This window comes from Ctenopharyngodon idella, chromosome 20 (assembly GCF_019924925.1).
Source record: "Ctenopharyngodon idella isolate HZGC_01 chromosome 20, HZGC01, whole genome shotgun sequence".
NCBI classification, from domain to species: domain Eukaryota; kingdom Metazoa; phylum Chordata; class Actinopteri; order Cypriniformes; family Xenocyprididae; genus Ctenopharyngodon; species Ctenopharyngodon idella.
Genome location: NC_067239.1, coordinates 5582617 through 5601136, shown reverse-complemented (window position 1 = coordinate 5601136; position 18520 = coordinate 5582617). Strand labels below are relative to the sequence as shown.

Below are 18520 nucleotides of genomic sequence, written 5' to 3'. Positions count from 1 at the left end.
TCTCTTTTGATTACTACTATCCCAGCCAAGGCGGGACGCTTGAAGCTTGGAGGCCTCCCCTTGGACCGCACACCAAATATGCATGATAGTTAATCCATCTGATTATATGTAAGTGCGAACTTGTGAAACTTAGTTATTATTATTTTCAGTGATATCCTTTTCAAAATAAATCATGTTTTGTGTCAGTATCATTACTGATTTTCCATAGGACAGTTGTTAAAAATACACATTTGTAACAGCTGTTTTAGTTATAAATAATATTCCTATTGTATATAAGCCTCCAGGTTTCAGAACCACAACCATAAAATTTTGATAGAATGTAAGTCTGTCAAAATTCTCACATTGTTTTTTAATGTGTGAACACTCCTGACAGTGCAATCTATAGTGTATAGGAACTACACCTATATGGTATTAATCATCTTTAATTTTTAGTGGAATTAAATAACTGGATTATTTGTTCACCATATCTCTTAATGTAGAAGCAGCAGAAGTGGAGACATCATCATACATGTGTAAATGCTAATTTGAATTTCCAGATTACATAGGCCTAAATCAGAAAACAAACTAAATTTACAGTTGTTTACACATATCTAATGTACTTGCTACTATAAGCGGGGTAGTTGTGGCCTAATGGTTAGAGAGTCGAATTTGTAACCGGCAGGAAATGGGGGGAGTGAATGAACAGCGCTCTCTTCCACTCTCATTACCCACAACTGAGGTGCCCTTGAGCAAGGCACCTAATCCCCAATCACTCCCCGGGCACAGCTGCAAAAATGACTGCCCACTGCTCCGGGTGTGTGTTCACGGTGTGTGTGTGTGTTCAATACTCACTACTGTGTGTGTGTGTGCACTTGGATGGGTGAAATACAGAGCACAAATTCTGAGTATGGGATACCATACTTGGCTACACGTCATGTCACTTTCACTTAAAAGCATTAAACATATACTGGACCCTTGCTAAAGCAAGATAGAATCTCGTTACAGAGGAGAATTCTGTGTTGAATTTAGTGGCAGACCCTATGCCACACATCAATATCACAGCAAATACACCTCTGGGTGTATAATCATAATTTAAATCGTGCATGTGTGTGAGAGAGGCAGAGCGAGAAGACTGGTTTTCCAGTCTTCTATTGTACAATTTTCCTGTTCTAAAGCCCTGGGTATACTTACACGCATAGTCAAACGCACAGCCTTGCAAAGTATACTTTACTTGACTCGTACGCGTACACAGGTGTTCGACGAGTGTGCAGTTTTGAGCAATCTCTCGTCACGAGTTACAACTCATGTAAATATATTCTTTCATGCTAGTGTAGCCTGTTGGAAAGAGATTATTTTATTTTATTTTATCATATTTTATTTTTGTGCAGTGAACTTCCCAAAACTATTTTTCTAGTTATTTTAAGTCAATTAATTTCACTGAGTGTTGGATTCCTGCACAGGTCATGTTATGTTGTGTGTGGGAACCATTGATTGTAGCGTTTGTTCGAATGGGATGCTTGTCTGTGTTGCGCACTATTCTTTTTGGGAGTGCGTGAGTTGCGTCAGCCTCAGACCGCGAGTGGACGCTGATGAGGCAGGACGCACATTTTCTCTCTCTTCTTCCAGCCATAGTTGGTATGTTTAAAGTTAATTATTTGGTCAAAGTTCATGAAATATAAAACGAAATGTGTTCTGAGTCAAGTATACAAATATATTTTTGTGTATTGGTCAAATTATGCGAGTTTTATGCAATTCTTGTCTGACGCACGTGGAGCTAATTAACTCATGGCTTGTACACAGTGTTTAACGGAAGAAGTTAGCGCAACGGATGTTTCTCTTATCAAGTGTCCCATGTGTTTCAGGTATGTTCAGTTCTTTAACTCATTGTATAAAATTATAGAATTTGGTTTATAATGTTATGGACTAAATTTGAATATATTATCAATACTATTTTTCTATCCCCCTTTTCTATAATGCATTTAATTGCTTTACATTTGTATAATGCACTGATTTCACTTTTCTATAGTGTCATTGTGAATGTGTATGATGCTTTTGGGAGAATGTTTACATTAATTTTATGCATCATTCATTGTTAATAATACAAATGAGACAACAATTGACACAGTGATGTGTAATCAGTCACTTTATTTTAATTTCCTTATTTTATGGGTTTAAATGTATTACACAATGTTAAACATAAATTGTTGTAACATTAGCCTCAGACCGCGAGTGGACGCTGATGAGGCAGGACGCACATTTTCTCTCTCTTCTTCCAGCCATAGTTGTGTTTAACGGAAGAAGTTAGCGCAACGGATGTTTCTCTTATCAAGTGTCCCATGTGTTTCAGGTAAATAAATGCTGTTTTTTTGGAGCTGGCCTGTTGTCTCCAGAGTGGATTTTCTTATGTGCAGAATCGGATCTGCTACACTAGTGTTGTACAAATCAGGGTACTTTCTAACCTATTCACACAATCTGTCATCTATAAAAGCCTCTATTTTCACTGTAGCTTGCACGTGTTCCGGTCTGTTCTGTTTATGCAGGTTTTCTTCGACTACCTTGTGAATCGACGACCCCAGGGCATGGCTGCCATCTTGTGGATAAACTAATTACTGCAAACAAAAAACATTTTTAAATGCACATGTGTGACCTGCCTGTACAAATTACACACAGTTACAAAAATCCGGCGGCGTGTGCAGTACACACTCTTCTGATGACAAAAGCGCACTTGACCCTCGCGTACGCGTAAAAAGTCAAGTATACTTTAGGCTTTAGCTGACAGGAGTGGCACCTGGTGTGTCTTCTGCTGCTGTAGCCCATCTTCTTCAAGGTTCGATGTTGTGTGTTCAGAGATGCTCTTCTGCAGACCTCGGTTGTAACGAGTGATTATTTGAGTTGCCTTTCTATCAGCTTGAACTATCAGTCTCGCCATTCTCCTCCAGCATTAAAAAGGCATTTTCACCCACAGAACTGCTGCTCACTGGACTCTTTTTTCGGACCATTCTCTAAGCCCTAGAGATGGTTGAGCATGAAAATTCTAGTAAATCGTCAGTTTCTGAAATACTCGGATCAGCCAGTCTGGCCCCAAAAACCATGCCACGTTCAAAGTCACTTAAATCACTTTTCTTCCCTATTCTGATGCTCAGTTTGAACTTCAGCAGATCGTCTTGACCATGTCTACATGGCAAAAAGTTGCTGCCATGTGATTGGCTGTTTAGATATTTGTGTTTAAAGAGCAATTGAACAAGTGTACCTAATAAAGTACGACACACACAGTCATGCTGGTTGATATGTAAAAGTTCAATAAACAAGAAATCAATACTGAGAAATTAATATTTAGACACTTGCTAGTTACTTTATCAGTTTTTGTTACTTCACTGAAAATAGATCAAATTGAAGTCAAAGCATAATGCGCATATCCAGAATCTAAACAACAGGTGTTTGGTTTTTGTCTGAATCTGTGTTTCTGAACAAATCAGTTGAGTGAACTATTCAATAACTCTATCATAAAGACAGTCACTTGTTAATTGTGTAACGATGTAACTTACAGAAAGGCTCACTGAAAAATTCTCAAAACTAATGCACAGACAGCCTGTAACACTTAAACAGACAATCGGAGTGATATAAACAGTGAAACATTCCTGTGTGAGTAGACTGTATCGCCGTATTTGAAATATCATGTACTATACTCTGGTTGTAAATATATGGCAGTTTATAAATATTGTAAATATTATGGTAGTTTGCTATGCAAATTCAACTTATAAGAGCAATCTTGGAACGTTGCCTGGCCAGTCAAATTGGAGGATTGGAAGTAACTGTTGCTACTCCATTACAATCGTTGACAGTTTGACAAGCTGCTTCTGGTGAGCAATTTCTATTCAAAGTTTCCTTAGTGTGGTCTCTAGTGGTTCGTAATGACCTTTACTGCATCAGTTGGTTCGTAATATTTCTCATATCAGCTCAGTCAGACAGATTTCCTGTTTCAGGTAATGGTCTCAGAACAAGCACTGGCATGTTTTCTCAAACATCTCTGACATCTATAAACCACACTTTAGTAAAATGATGTGGTTGATGCTGAACTTTGCTTACAGCTGAAGGAGCACTAGAACCTTGCTTTATTTCTGTGTGAATTATTGTTTAAATTATCAAGCATTAATAATGATTTTCAAATGGTTTCAAGGTCTCCATGCATTTGTGTAAATGACTGTTATCTGTGTATATATAGTCTCTTTAAGTCTGTTTCATCTCATCGCCTCTTTTTTTTTTTTAACACCTTTTTTCATGCATCTCACCCATCGGCTTGTTTTTTTTTTTCTTCGTTTGTGGCTAACTTGCTAAAACGCATTCGATTTACTCTGCATGCATGCTTTGCAGTTTCATTTTTTGAGATAAAAATCATACTTCCACTGTTTTCCACATCATGCAACGATTGCAGCGCCCCCAAAGTGACAAGACAACTTTTTTATCAGGGGTCCGATCTAATAAAAACACCTCCTTTCTCATTTATACACTTTCGAAACTCTGTTGATGATGTTATTGTTAATTGATTTTTCATTTATTTCCATTATTTGCATCCTCATTGTATTGCAGATGTCACTTGCAAGCAGTGAAATTACTTTTTCTATTAAGGGGTGATTCATTTCATACGGTCACATTTTTTCTAACCTTATTAAATGTATGCATCATCTTTTATGTCACATTCTTAAATTTAATCAGTTAATTCAGATATATGATATTCAATTAATATTTAATTAATGAATAATAAGATACTATAAAGCTGCTACCAATCAACACATCTATCTTTGCACTGCAGAAGTGGCACAGAAGCTGCATCTGAAGTGGCATTTAGGTGTATAGTATTTACACATTTACACTGTTTAATGCAGCGCAGAAATGGCATGAATGTATTTAAACTTCAATTAAAATTTCATAGTGTTATGAGATTGTTTTAAATATAAAATTTTGAATTCAGAAGTATGAAATGATAGAAAAAAATTAAATTATACCTTATATTTAAAAATCAATGTATGGAAAATCAATGTGTTAGTGAGTGAGTCATTGAATCATTCACTCAACCAATTCATGAAACAGCTGATTCAATCAGGAATTAAGCAAGTAATGTGTTTATGAATGGGTCACACATGATTCGTTCAAAAATGTGGATTCATTCATTAACAAAATACGTTGTGTTGCTCAGAGACATGCAGGAAACACATTCTTGTTTATGTGATATTGCTTAACTATATCATATGTTATAAATATATAAAAAAACAAAAACTGATAGAGGGCCATTTTTGCACCTTGGACATTTGCCCAGTATGATACTTATGATCTTAGTTGTAGGCCCTCAGTTGGATCATATGGAACAAACCTTAAAACCTTGAAGTTGTATTTCCTTTAGGGTTATTGAGGTTCTAACATTCTTCTGCTTGGTAGAATGCTCAGATCTTTCCATTTAGCTTATAGTTGAGGAGAGAGTTTAGATATATTGGTGATCTACAAACATAAAATAATGTAAATAATTAAAGTAAAAAAATGGAGCTGAATTACTAAAAAAAAATAAAATAATAAAAAAAAATAATTCCAGAATGGTTGCAGTTAAACAGTCCTCCAATGCAAGTCAGAGTCAGTTCAACAAACCTCCAACATTATTTGAATCCTCTGTAATGTTTTATTATCCTACTTCTAAACAGATATTGTTAATAAACATCAGTTATCATCCTAAAATAACTGTTAGAGAAGACCAGGATTGCAGGAATTAATATTACGGTCACGCTTGGTTGCACAAATCACATGACACAAGAGAATTACTAGAATAAGTCTTTAATATTCAAGGAACACAGGAGAACACAGGGGAGCTATAAACAACCACGTAAAACTAAGACAACATGAAACAATGAACTGATGAAACTAAGGTCTTAAATGCATAAGGAGTGGTAATGAACTGAACAGAAACAGGTGTGTAATTAATTAGGAACTATGGAAACTAATAGGGGAACACAGGCAGGCAAACAGGAAAACCAAAACACTATGATAATAAAACAGAACTAAACAAAGCATATCCATTACAATTACTGTCACAGAACAGAAGAATGCAGAGTTTGAGACACATATGGGATGTAAATAGGTAAGTAACTGGAAAGTAGATAGTTGAGATGAAACTGGCAGGGACTGTTCTTATCTGTTTGCATGTGGAGATAACAGGTGACTGGAAGGCTGGCTGGCTTGAAGACAAGATGATCACTGAATACTGAGGAAGACAGAGAACTGGAAAGTTCAAGATGGAAGCACACAGGCAAGTATCCACAAGTAGGTATAAAGGGTATGCACGTGACGTCACTGATGGCCGTTATGACTGCGGTTACGCCCACTGAGTGGCAGAAAGTCTGAGTGGCAGCATTGGTTTTCAGTGTGAATGCCGCGAAAAACACGTCCAAAACGGGAAAGAGCTTTGCAATTGACTGTACAAACAACTTTGACACAAAATCTGAAGTATATTTTTACAGACTGCCGAAAGATACAGACAAAAAGAAGCAAATAAACACTTTTAAATAAACACTGACAAAAACTATACAAGTTTTAGGGCTGGACGATATGACAATATATATAACATTGATATAAGTGATCACTCCGATTTAGGCCTACCTATATTGTAGTTATACAAGGCTTTCATTGGCAGATTTGCTTTATGTATTTCCCCGGCGTCGAAATCAGGCACATATAAATGTCAGGAAACACGATTCCTGGCTGCATGCCAATATCCATGGATTAGGTTTCTTTGAAATGTTATAAGGAACACTTTCGAGCCCAAGGTTTAGAGTAATTATTTGTTTTACTTGTGTTTTTTTGCGGTTTCCCCTATTAAATCCAGTCATGCAGCAGGTTCTGTTGCCACTCAGTCCAGCTGAGGAAGCGTGTTCCGGTGGGAAAGTGACGTCAATGCATAACCTCTATAACAGGTAGGTAAGTCAGGCTAGCGTTGGGTAGTAATGATGAGACCAGACAACTGAGGTGTGGATAGCGACTGCTTGTAAAGGGAGTGCTGATGAGTGAGTGCAGGTGCAGAGAATCAGTAATCTGGTGATTGAGGAGTGTGAGCAGGTGTGAGCCAGAGAGGATGATGGGAAGTGTAGTGCTGAGGAGACAGGCATAGTGAATGAAACTGGTGAGCTGGTGACAGTTACATTGGTGTAAGGGTTATTTCTTTAGTTTCTTATGTGTTTTAGTTTGGTTTTCCCTGCTCATGTTTGTCTGTGTTCTCATTCATTGTTAGTTTCCTTGGTTACTGATCATGCCCTAGTTTGTTTCCACGGTTTCTAATTAAGTACACACCTGTTCTGCTTCAGTTAATTAGCTTCCTCTGTGTATTTAAACCCTGAGTTCTCCTTGGTTCTTTGTCTCGTAATGAAGTTACGTTGAATGTGTAAGAGTTTGTTTCTCCTGGAGTTCATTAAAAGTATCTTTACCATGCATTCTGCTCTTTTTGGATTGTTTATACACGCTAGATGTAACAATTGGCTTGCTTGATTATTTTCTTTTTCTGCCTTTTTTTTTAATAATACAATGAAGCAGGAAGATGAGTGACATTCATTTGGAGGGTTCAAGTATGCATTGTCATGGAACAAGCTAGGCGAGTAGATGGAAGAGTTCTGAGAACCCATATATATATATATATATATATGTGTTGGGTAAGTTATTCTAAAAAAAGTTATTAATTACTAGTTACTAATTACATTTTCAATAGTGTAAGTAGTGTAATTAGATTAGATAGTGTAATTAGATTACTGGACAAATTACGGTAACACTTTATTTTAAGGTCTTTTAACTAGTTGCTTATTAGCATGCATATTACTAGAATATTGGCTGCTTATTAGTAATTATTAAGCACATATTAATGCCTTATTCTGCATGACCTTATTCTACATTCTTAATCCTACCCAATACCTGAACTTAACAACTAACTTACTAACTATTAATAAGCAGTAAATTAGGAGTTTATTGAGGAAAAAGTCATAGTTAATAGTGAATACATGTTCCCTATACTAAAGTGTTACCCAAATGACTCTCTACAAAAAGTATTTAATTACTAATTACTTTCCTAGTCCTATATCAACCTCGACGAGTTAATAAATGATAAAAGGATAGTAAAATAGTAGTTAAGTTTAAGTATTGGGTAGGATTAAGGATGTAGAATAAGGTCATGCATAATAAGGCATTAATATGTGTTTATTAAGTACTAATAAACAACCAATATCCCGTTAATATTCATGCTAATAACCAACTAGTTAATAGTGAGAATTGGACATTAAAGTGTTACCATTATTCTTATTAACTCACCAAAGTATTTAAAGTGAGAAGGATACATAAAAACATGAATTTTAACATTAGACTTTAAATTTTGATGTTAAATCCACTATTGTATTATTTATAACTGTTCTACAGTTTATACACAATATTTACTTCAGTTACATCAGAAGTAACTATAATTAAATTACAGAAAAAATAAGAGTAATCCCTTACTTTTCCAAGGGAAAAGTAAAATAAATGACATTAACTAATTACTTAGTAACTAGTTAAACCCAACACTGTATGTATATGTGTTTGTGTGTGTGTGTGTGTGTGTGTGTGTATATATATATATATATATATATATATATATATATATATATATATATATATATATATATATATATATATATATGAACAAGAAAAAGTGAATTCTTCTGCCATAGTGGCCTTAACCTGGGACAAGCTGTACCACTTTTTTTTTAAATAATTAATGGGGTCATCATTTGCAACATGTCTGTGCAAAGATTTCCAATGCCGTTGTTGTGGTTATCTTATGATGTCTTGAGAGAGACAGCTAGGTGTTTGCAAAGACCACCGAAACCAGTTCCCACTCATATTAATTGCTAAAATTGCTAGAAGTGTGATAAGCATCACATTTTTGGGAAACTGTGTCGGAAAAAAGCACAGTCATAATGCAATTTTAATTGTGCATTTTTAACAGTTAATGATTTTGAGAATTACTTGATGTAATTTCCACGTCGTATGTTAAAAAGAATCGTGGTGAGGTACGTTGGGATAGAGGTTGGAATTTAATGATCTCCAATAACCTTTTTTTTTTTTTTTTTTTTTTTTTAAACTTAAACTTACAAGGCCATTCCTCCGAACATGGGGGGGGGTGATAAGCTGATTAGCTGGAATTCTGATGATAACATTTCCACAGTTGTTAGAAACGGTTAGTCAAGCGGATGCGGTTTTTGGTTTGAATCATGGATGTCACTTACATCAGTGAGGGTCAGATTATTATTCTGCATTATGTTGCAGCTTTTATTACAGGTTTTTTTTTTTTTTTCCCAAACGCTTACACACAAAACCCTTACTTGTCACAATTTCTGAATCCTTACACTCAAACACTAGAACCACACACCAAATCTGCAAAACCATACACTAATTCTCGGCCTTCGAATCAATTTTTAATTTCATAAAACACTTTTGGCAAAACACAACACACAATTCTTTATGTAACACACATAAATCTTACAGGAAGTATCTTGATTTCCATTTTTAAACCATTGTTTCTGTCCAACCACACATGATTGATGTATTTCTTTTCTTTCGTACTGTGTAATACTGTATTCACAACCCCAAATGCTTACAGTAATAAATAAATAGTTTGGTTTCAGTCTTGCTTTCATGTTTACCAACGTGTTTATCAACATCTCTCTGCCAATTACATTCAACCTTGTACAGAAATGTACATAGGAGCTCATGAAAGAAGAGCTTTAGGTTATGAATAACTGTGTGTATATATGATATATCCAAAAATAGAATATTATGGCAAAGGTGTTTGCAACTTAATACAAATGTTTGCTTTTGAGATGTGATATTTTGAATGCAGTGTTCAAAATGCAGTGTTCAAAATTGTGCCTCTTTTTTTCAAAACTTTACACACAAATCCAAGAATTGCACATACAAAATGTGCAATTCTTCTGATCATCCTTGAGATGGTTCTACACCTTCATTTGAGTCCAGCTGTGTTTGATTATACTGATTGGACTTGATTAGGAAAGCCACACACCTGTCTATATAAGACCTTACAGCTCACAGTGCATGTCAGAGCAAATGAGAATCATGAGGTCAAAGGAACTGCCTGAAGAGCTCAGAGACAGAATTGTGGCAAGGCACAGATCTGGCCAAGGTTACAAAAAAATTTCTGCTGCACTTAAGGTTGATAAGAGCACAGTGGCCTCCATAATCCTTAAATGGAAGACGTTTGGGACGACCAGAACCCTTCCTAGAGCTGGCCGTCCAACCAAACTGAGCTATCGGGGGAGAAGAGCCTTGGTTAGAGAGGTAAAGAAGAACCCAAAGATCACTGTGGCTGAGCTCCAGAGATGCAGTTGGGAGATGGGAGAAAGTTGTAGAAAGTCAACCATCACTGCAGCCCTCCACCAGTCGGGGCTTTATGGCAGAGTGACCTGACGGAAGCCTCTCCTCAGTGCAAGACACATGAAAGCCCGCATGGAGGACTCCAAGATGGTGAGAAATAAGATTCTCTGGTCTAATGAGACCAAGATAGAACTTTTTGGCCTTAATTCTAAGCGGTATGTGTGGAGAAAACCAGGCACTGCTCATCACCTGTCCAATACAGTCCCAACAGTGAAGCATGGTGGTGGCAGCATCATGCTGTGGGGGTGTTTTTCAGCTGCAGGGACAGGACGACTGGTTGCAATCGAGGGAAAGATGAATGTGGCCAAGTACAGGGATATCCTGGACGAAAACCTTCTCCAGAGTGCTCAGGACCTCAGACTGGAATGGCAGAGGATCCCCAAATCCAGGTGTGAAAAACTTGTTGCATCTTTCCCAAAAAGACTCATAGCTGTATTAGATCAAAAGGGTGCTTCTACTAAATACTGAGCAAAGGGTCTGAATACTTAGGACCATGTGATATTTCAGTTTTTCTTTTTTAATAAATCTGCAAAAATGTCAACAATTCTGTGTTTTTCTGTCAATATGGGGTGCTGTGTGTACATTAATGAGGAAAAAAATGAACTTAAATGATTTCAGCAAATGGCTGCAATATAACAAAGAGTGAAAAATTTAAGGGGGTCTGAATACTTTCCGTACCCACTATATATATATGTGTGTGTGTGTGTGTGTGTGTGTGTGTTCCACAGAATAAAAGAATATTTCTTAAAAAAAAAAAAAAAAAAAAAAAAAAAAAAAAAATATATATATATATATATATTACAGCAAATGACTTGCTCCTAGCACAAATTACAGCATCAGTGAAGTGTGGCATGGAAGTGATCAGCCTGTGGCACTGCTGAGGCACTATTGAGCCTTCAGATCATCTGTATATTGTTGGATCGACTGTTTCTCATCTTTCTCTTGAAAACATCCCATAGATTCAGGTCAGGCATATTGGCTGGCCAAAAAAGCACAGTAATATCATGCTCAGCAAACCACTTGGAAGTGGTTTTTGCACTGTGGGCAGGTGCTAAAGTCCTGCTGGAAAAGGAAATCAGCATCTCCATAAAGCTTGTCAGCAGATGGAAGCATAAAGTGCTCCAAAATCTCCTGGAAGATGGCTGCATTGACTTTGCACTTGATAAAACACAATGGACCAACACCAGCAGACGTCACGGCCCCCCCAAATCATTATTGACTTCAGAAACTTCACACTAGACTTCAAGCAGCTTGGATTCTGTGCCTCTCCAGTCTTCCTTCAGACTCTGGGACCATGATTTCAACATGAAAGGCAAAATTTACTTTTATCTGAAAAGAGGACTTTCGACCACTGTTCACTGTCCAGTTCTTTTTCTCCTTAGCCCAGGTAAGATGCTTCTGACATTGTCTCTGGTTCAGAAGTGGCTTGGTAGTCCTTTTCCTGAAGATGTCTGAGTGTGGTGACTCTTGATGCGCTGACTCCGGCTTCATTCTACTCATTGTGAAGCTCTCCCAAGTGTTTGAATCGGCTTTACTTGACAGTATTCTCAAGCTTGCGGTCATCCCTGTTGCTTGTGCACCTTTGCCTACCCAATTTCTTCCTTCCAGTCAACTTTGCATTTAATATGCTTTGATATACACTCTGTAAACAGCCACCCCATTCAGTAATGACCTTCTGTGACTTACTCTCTTTGTGGAGGGTGTCAATGATTGTCTCCTGGACCATTGCCAAGTCAGCAGTCTTCCCCATTAGTGTGGTTTCAAAGAACAAGAGATACCCGGAATTTATACTGTAGGGATGGTCATTTAATGAAACTCAAATGTAAATATTCTAATATTTTGAGATACTGGATTTTGGACTTTCATGAGCTGTACGCTCTAATCAACAAATTAAAAAAAAAAAACTTTTGAAATGTTTTACTTTACATGTAGGGAATCTAGAATATATGAAAGTTTCATTTTTTAAAATAATTTACAATAAAAAAATGAACTTTTTCACGATATTCTAATTATATGACCAGCACCTGTATGTATATATATATATATATAATTTTTTTTTTTTTTTTTTTTTTTTTTTTTTTTTTAAGAAGTGTTGTTTTGTCCATACAATGGAAGTATAGGGTAACCAAAACTGTTTGGTAATCAGCATTGTTCAAAATATATTAAATATTTAAAGTCATTCAGGTTTGGAATGACATGAGGGTGAGTAAATTATGACAGAATTTTCATATTTTGGGTGAACTATCTAGTTTATCACTTAGCAAGTATAGCAATAGCACTAACACTTTAAAGTTCTTAAAAAAAAAATTCTGAAGCAATCAGCCCATAACAACCTCAAATTCAATCTCAGCATAGGTACCTAATTTGCATATATCAACGTATAAGCATTTTAGATGGTCTTTCTAATTTTTAATCATACTTCAGTCTTTATTGTTTGAATAAATTCCTGTTAATCTGCTCTCAGGGATTTTACTAGTTAAATGAATATATAATGTTTCCTCTGTGTGGTGATGTGGTGAATAACAGGTGTTCCTTCCCATGAGGTGTGAGGTTTGAACATATATGAAAGCCATTACATCGTTCACCACTTTCAGAGACCCAGACACAGGATGTGTAAATATCATTAGTACTGTAAGACATGGGGTTTGTGTGACTGAGGCCTTCAGAAAACCTCTCTCTTCCTTTTTTGGAAATCCAAAATTCAAGCAGACATCAGATCATAATCAGGGCTGAAAAATGGGCCATAGTATGGCGCTAATTTTTCACCCAGATCTAGGAATTTATTCAAAAATGCATTAAAAATCAGTGGCTTGAATATAAAAAATTTTTAATTTCTCAATTACAATCAATTTTGATGAAAGAATGTTTCAAGTCAAAATGAAAAGAATAAAATTCTTGAGAATACCTTAAGTAGTTTGTCATAATAGTTTATTATTATTTCCCTGAAAAAAATATTTAAAAATAATAATTTAGAATTATTTAAAAATCAAAGTCATCACAAAGACATGTGGTGCAACTGACAGGCAGAAAGCGCATAAAACAGGAAATGATGTCATAGAGAGGGCCCCTGCAGACCTGCATAACTGTGTGTCAAGGTCAAGTTAAAGTTGTATGTTCTATGGGTTGACACCTCAAAAACCTAATGATGTTTATGAATGAATAATTTATGATATATTGGCACCCATGGTAAACATGAGTTAAGAAGGCTGTGAAAATAAATCATTTTGATCTTTCATTAAAACAATTCATAAAAATCTAACCTTTCATTGAAGTAAAACAATTGAAAGTTGGGGGGGAAATCCCATTATGAAATACATGTTTTTCTTTAATACACATATTAGCTATGTATATATAGAATATATAAAAATATATAGTACACTGTTCAAAAAAATTAAAGGAACACTTTGAAAACACATCAGATCTCAATGGGGAAAAATATCATGCTGGATATCTATACTAATATGGACTGGGTAATGTGTTAGGAACGAAAGGATGCCACATCATTTGATGGAAATGAAAATGATCAATCTACAGAGGACTGAATTCAAAGACACCCCGAAAATCAAAGTGAAAAAATGATGCAGCAGGCTAGTCCATTTTGCTGAAATTTCATTGCAGCAACTCAAAATGTTACTCAGTAGTTTGTATGGCCTCCACATGCTTGTATGCATGCCTGACACCGTCGGGGCATGCTCCTAATGAGACGACGGATGATGTCCTGGGGTATTTCCTCCTTGATCTGGACCAGGGCATCACTGAGCTTCTGGAGAGTCTGAGGTGCAACCCTGGTGGTGTCGGAGGGACAGAAACATAATGTCCCAGAGGTGTTCTATTGGATTTAGGTCAGGCGAGCGTGGGGGCCATTTAATGGTATCAATTCCTTCATCCTCCAGGAACTGCCTGCATACTCTCACCACATGAGGCCGGGCATTGTCATGCACCAGGAGGAACCCAGGACCCACTGCACCAGCGTAAGGTCTGACAATGGGTCCAAGGATTTCATCCTGATACCTAATGGCAGTCAGGGTGCCATTGTCTAGCCTGTAGAGGTCTGTGCGTCCCTCCATGGATATGCCTCCCCAGGCCATCACTGACCCACAAGGCTCGAAATTGCGACCATTTTAGTCGCATATGCTCCCTAAATTTAATACGTGCGAGCTCAAAATATATTTGGGAGCATTTGTGCGAGTGCAAATAATCGTTGAGGTGCGACCTGTTTTAATTTCTCTACAAAACGTTGGCTATATTGCTGCACAGTATGTGTCTGTTGTGAGCTGATACAGTAACAGGTCCACCGTTCTATCACATAACCAATTAAACTTCATCTTTTGAATGAATGAATGACTCAATGACTCACTCAGTACGGTCACCTGCCGCCACCTACTAGTGGTTTAGTTTCATGTTTAAAATCATTCTTTCCAACATTTATTTGTATATTCTTTTTTTTTTTTTTTTTTTTAAACAATCTCATAACATTATTTAATGCAGTTTTAATTTTTCAGTGTAAATGATTTAATTTAATTGATAACAGCCCCATAGTGTCTTATTATTCTAGTATTTATTGATCAAATTTAGGAATTTAAAATGAAAGATGAAGCATACATTTAATATGATTAAAAAAATGCCCTCATCACAAATATGCAGATTTAAATATGTCAAAGCTGATAGAACACTGATGAGAATATTGCTTCAGAATAAATTATATTTACAACACAAAAATCCATTTTTTTTTCTGGGCAAGTAAATGGCAAGACTTAATGCCGAGCCATATATATATATATATATATATATATATATATATATATATATAGGCCTATATTAGTTGTGGTGCTCCTAAATTTTTGCTGGTGCTCCTAACTTTTTGAAATTAAAAAAAAGTTAAGTAAAAGTAAAAAAGTTAATTCCGAGCCCTGGACCCACCACCAAACCAGGCTTGGTGAACGATGTTACAGGCAGCATAATGTTCTCCACGGCTTCTTTCACGTCTGTCACGTGCTCAGGGTGAACCTGCTCTCGTCTGAAAAGCACAGGATGCCAGTGGCGGACCTGCCAATTCTGGTGTTCAATGGCTAATGCCAATTGAGCTCCACAGCGCTGGGCAGTGAGCACAGGACCCACTAGAGGACGTCGGGCCCTCGGGCCACCCTCATGAAGTCTGTTTCTGATTGTTTGGTCAGAGACATTCACACCAGTGGCCTGCTGGAGGTCATTTTGTAGGGCTCTGGTAGTGCTCATCCTATTCCTCCTTGCACAAAGGAGCAGATACCGGTCCTGCTACGGCCCTGTCCAGCTCTCCTAGAGTAACTGCCTGTCTCCTGGAATCTCCTCCATGCTCTTGAGACTGTGCTGGGAGACACAGCAAACCTTCTGGCAATGACACATATTGATGTGCCATCCTGGAGGAGCTGAACTGCCTGTGCAACCTCTGTAGGGTCCAGGTATCGTCTCATGCTACCAGTAGTGACACTGACCCTAGCTAAATGCAAAACTAGTGAAGAACAGTCAGAAAAGGTGAGTAGGGAAAAAAATGTCAGTGGCCTCCACCTGTAAAACCATTTCTACCAGAAAGACTCGGAAGGCAAGATAGAGAAACAATGATATTTATTACCAATCAGCAAGCAAAATATCACAAGATAAGGTTCTTTGGAGGGTTGTGGTTTTGCATTTCCTGCCTGAAGATGAAGGCAGGGGTGTAGCCGACCCCCGGGAAGTATGGACAGGGACCATCCTGGTGGTGGTGGTGGGGAGGATGAAGGTGAAGGTTTGCATCAGCATCTGCCAAATCAGACATATATAAGTACTGATCTTTTATACTCCAAGTGTTAGATAATGATTGGTTAGATCTGAACTAATAGGTGACATAACATTTGAGTCTTCCCAGCAGAACTTGCGCTAGAGCTTCATTCCTGTTTTGGGGGTCGTCTCATTGTTGCCCATCTAGTGCACCTGTTGTTAATTTCATTAACACCAAAGCAGCTGAAACTGATGAACAACCCCTCTGCTACTTAACTGACCAGATCAATATCCCATGAGTTTAACTATTCTCTGATTAAAAAGTATTCCTTTAATTTTTTTGAGCAGTGTATATTTCCAATCATATTTACATTTTTAGCGCACACGGAACATGAAATTGTCCAGCCAAGACTTCATGTTTCACAGAAATATAAATATGGGACAAATTTCCATAATCATCAACAATGAGTAAAACCAAAGAATATAGTTCTGATGTGGAGCAAAAGATTGATGAACTTCATAAAAGTTGCTGTAAGAAAAATTCACATTTCCATCATCAGCACAATAATTAAGAAGTTTCAGTTCTCTTTTGGCCTGGAAGAGGTTCCCTGTCTATATTGCCTTAAAGACACAATATATAAAATTTTTAGATTAAAATATCCAAAAACCACTAGAACAATGTTATATATTTTGTTGATTTGTGTACTTGCATTATCCCAAATGTTTCCAAGAATCTTTAAATCCAGTGAAATCAGCAATTTCAACTTCAAACGGGACTGAGTTCTGTGGTCAGATGAAACTTAAAAAAGAGCTTTTTTGCAGCAAACCCACCAGATGGGTTTGGTGCAAACAGAGATATAAAGTACCCCATGTCCACGGTTAAATATACTGCTGGATCTTTGAAGTTGTGGACCTATTTTTCTGCCGGAGGTCCTGGACATCTTGTTCAGATACATGGCATCATGGATTCTATCAAATACCAACAGATAAAAAATCAAAACCTGAACGCTTCTGCTAGAAATCTTATAATGGGGCGTGGTTGGATTTTTCATCAGGACAAATTATCCAAAACAAACATTAAAATCAGCACAAAAATGGGTCACTGATGACAAAATTAAGGTTTTGCCATGACTATTCCAGTCTGACCTCAATCCTATAAAAAAAAATGAAGAGGAGAGTGGACTTGGGAATTTAAAGGATCTGGAGAGATTCTGTATGGAGGAATGGTCTCTGATCTCCAAACTCATCAGGCATTATAAGAGAAGACTCGGAGCTGTTATCTTGACAAAAGGAGGGTGCAAAAAGTATTTATTAAAATGGGGCCAATAAATTGTAGCTAACATGTATTAGTGAAAAATCTTTTATTTCATAAAGAGATTTTCTAACCATTTTCAATTGTTTTACTTATTTATTTATTTTTTTTACTTCATTGCTATTTACCAAGGGTACCAATTATTCAGACCAGGATTGCATTACGTTAAAAAAATATAGTTTAAAAACTTTTTAAAAATAATGATCAAGATGTAAACACTTTTTTCTACTAGATGGTTGCTTGACATGACATTTAATGAGTTATTCAATTTAAGCTTTTTGAAAATGGTAACATGTTTACAAATTTAATAAAAAACACATGCATTTCTAAGAATTTGACAAGTGTTTAAAGTAGATTTTTATTTTTTTTCAGACTAGTTTCACGGCAGGTGTGTTGCATGGTGCAAGCTCACATTATTTTATTTTATCTATACTGGCTTTGGATCTCCTTAATGTACACATAAACAATAAGTTGTAATAAGTTAAGTTAACCCCCCCCCACACCTTTTTTTAAATTTTTTTTTTTTTAAACCAATACAGCCTCTCTGGATTGTGTAGTTCAAGAGAATTTAGCATGCATTTGTGTTTGTGCAAAGTGTCTCCCTTTTCTGCAAAGCCTTTGATAAAATGGCATGAGCTGAAGCATATAAAAGCCCTCACATTTGTAGTATTACTGGGCCAAATCAGCTCTTTTTTTGGGGTCAGAACTGATACCATCTGTCCTAGAAAAAGTGCGTGTTTTTAAATCTGATGTGGTAAATAACTGTCTTTCTGTAGGCTGTAATCTATTTTGCATCTTTGGTTGGTCACTTTGGAAAGTGTCTGAGGGTTTTTTTCCTTAATTAAACTAAGAAACTGAACTCCTTCAAAGAGGGCCCTTCCACACGCCCATTACTGAAGTCTACAGACTTTGCTCACTTTAGTATTTTTGGCGTTTATGATCACATGATGCTGGGTGGTGAGTCCTAGTGATTCATCTTGAAACTTGAGCTAATTTATGTACCACCTACAGTTGTTCTTGTACACACAAGGACTTTATTCATGT

The 18520-nt window shown here is 36.7% G+C and overlaps 1 long non-coding RNA gene across 1 annotated transcript; it reads left to right on the top strand.

Moving 5' to 3' along the window:
* The first annotated feature begins 1308 nt into the window (after positions 1–1308).
* LOC127502931 (uncharacterized) lies at positions 1309–4453 on the top strand. The gene is made up of 3 exons (XR_007926965.1): positions 1309–1614; positions 1780–2426; positions 2520–4453. It is a non-coding gene; the product is annotated as an uncharacterized LOC127502931 (long non-coding RNA).
* The last annotated feature ends 14067 nt before the right edge of the window (positions 4454–18520 follow it).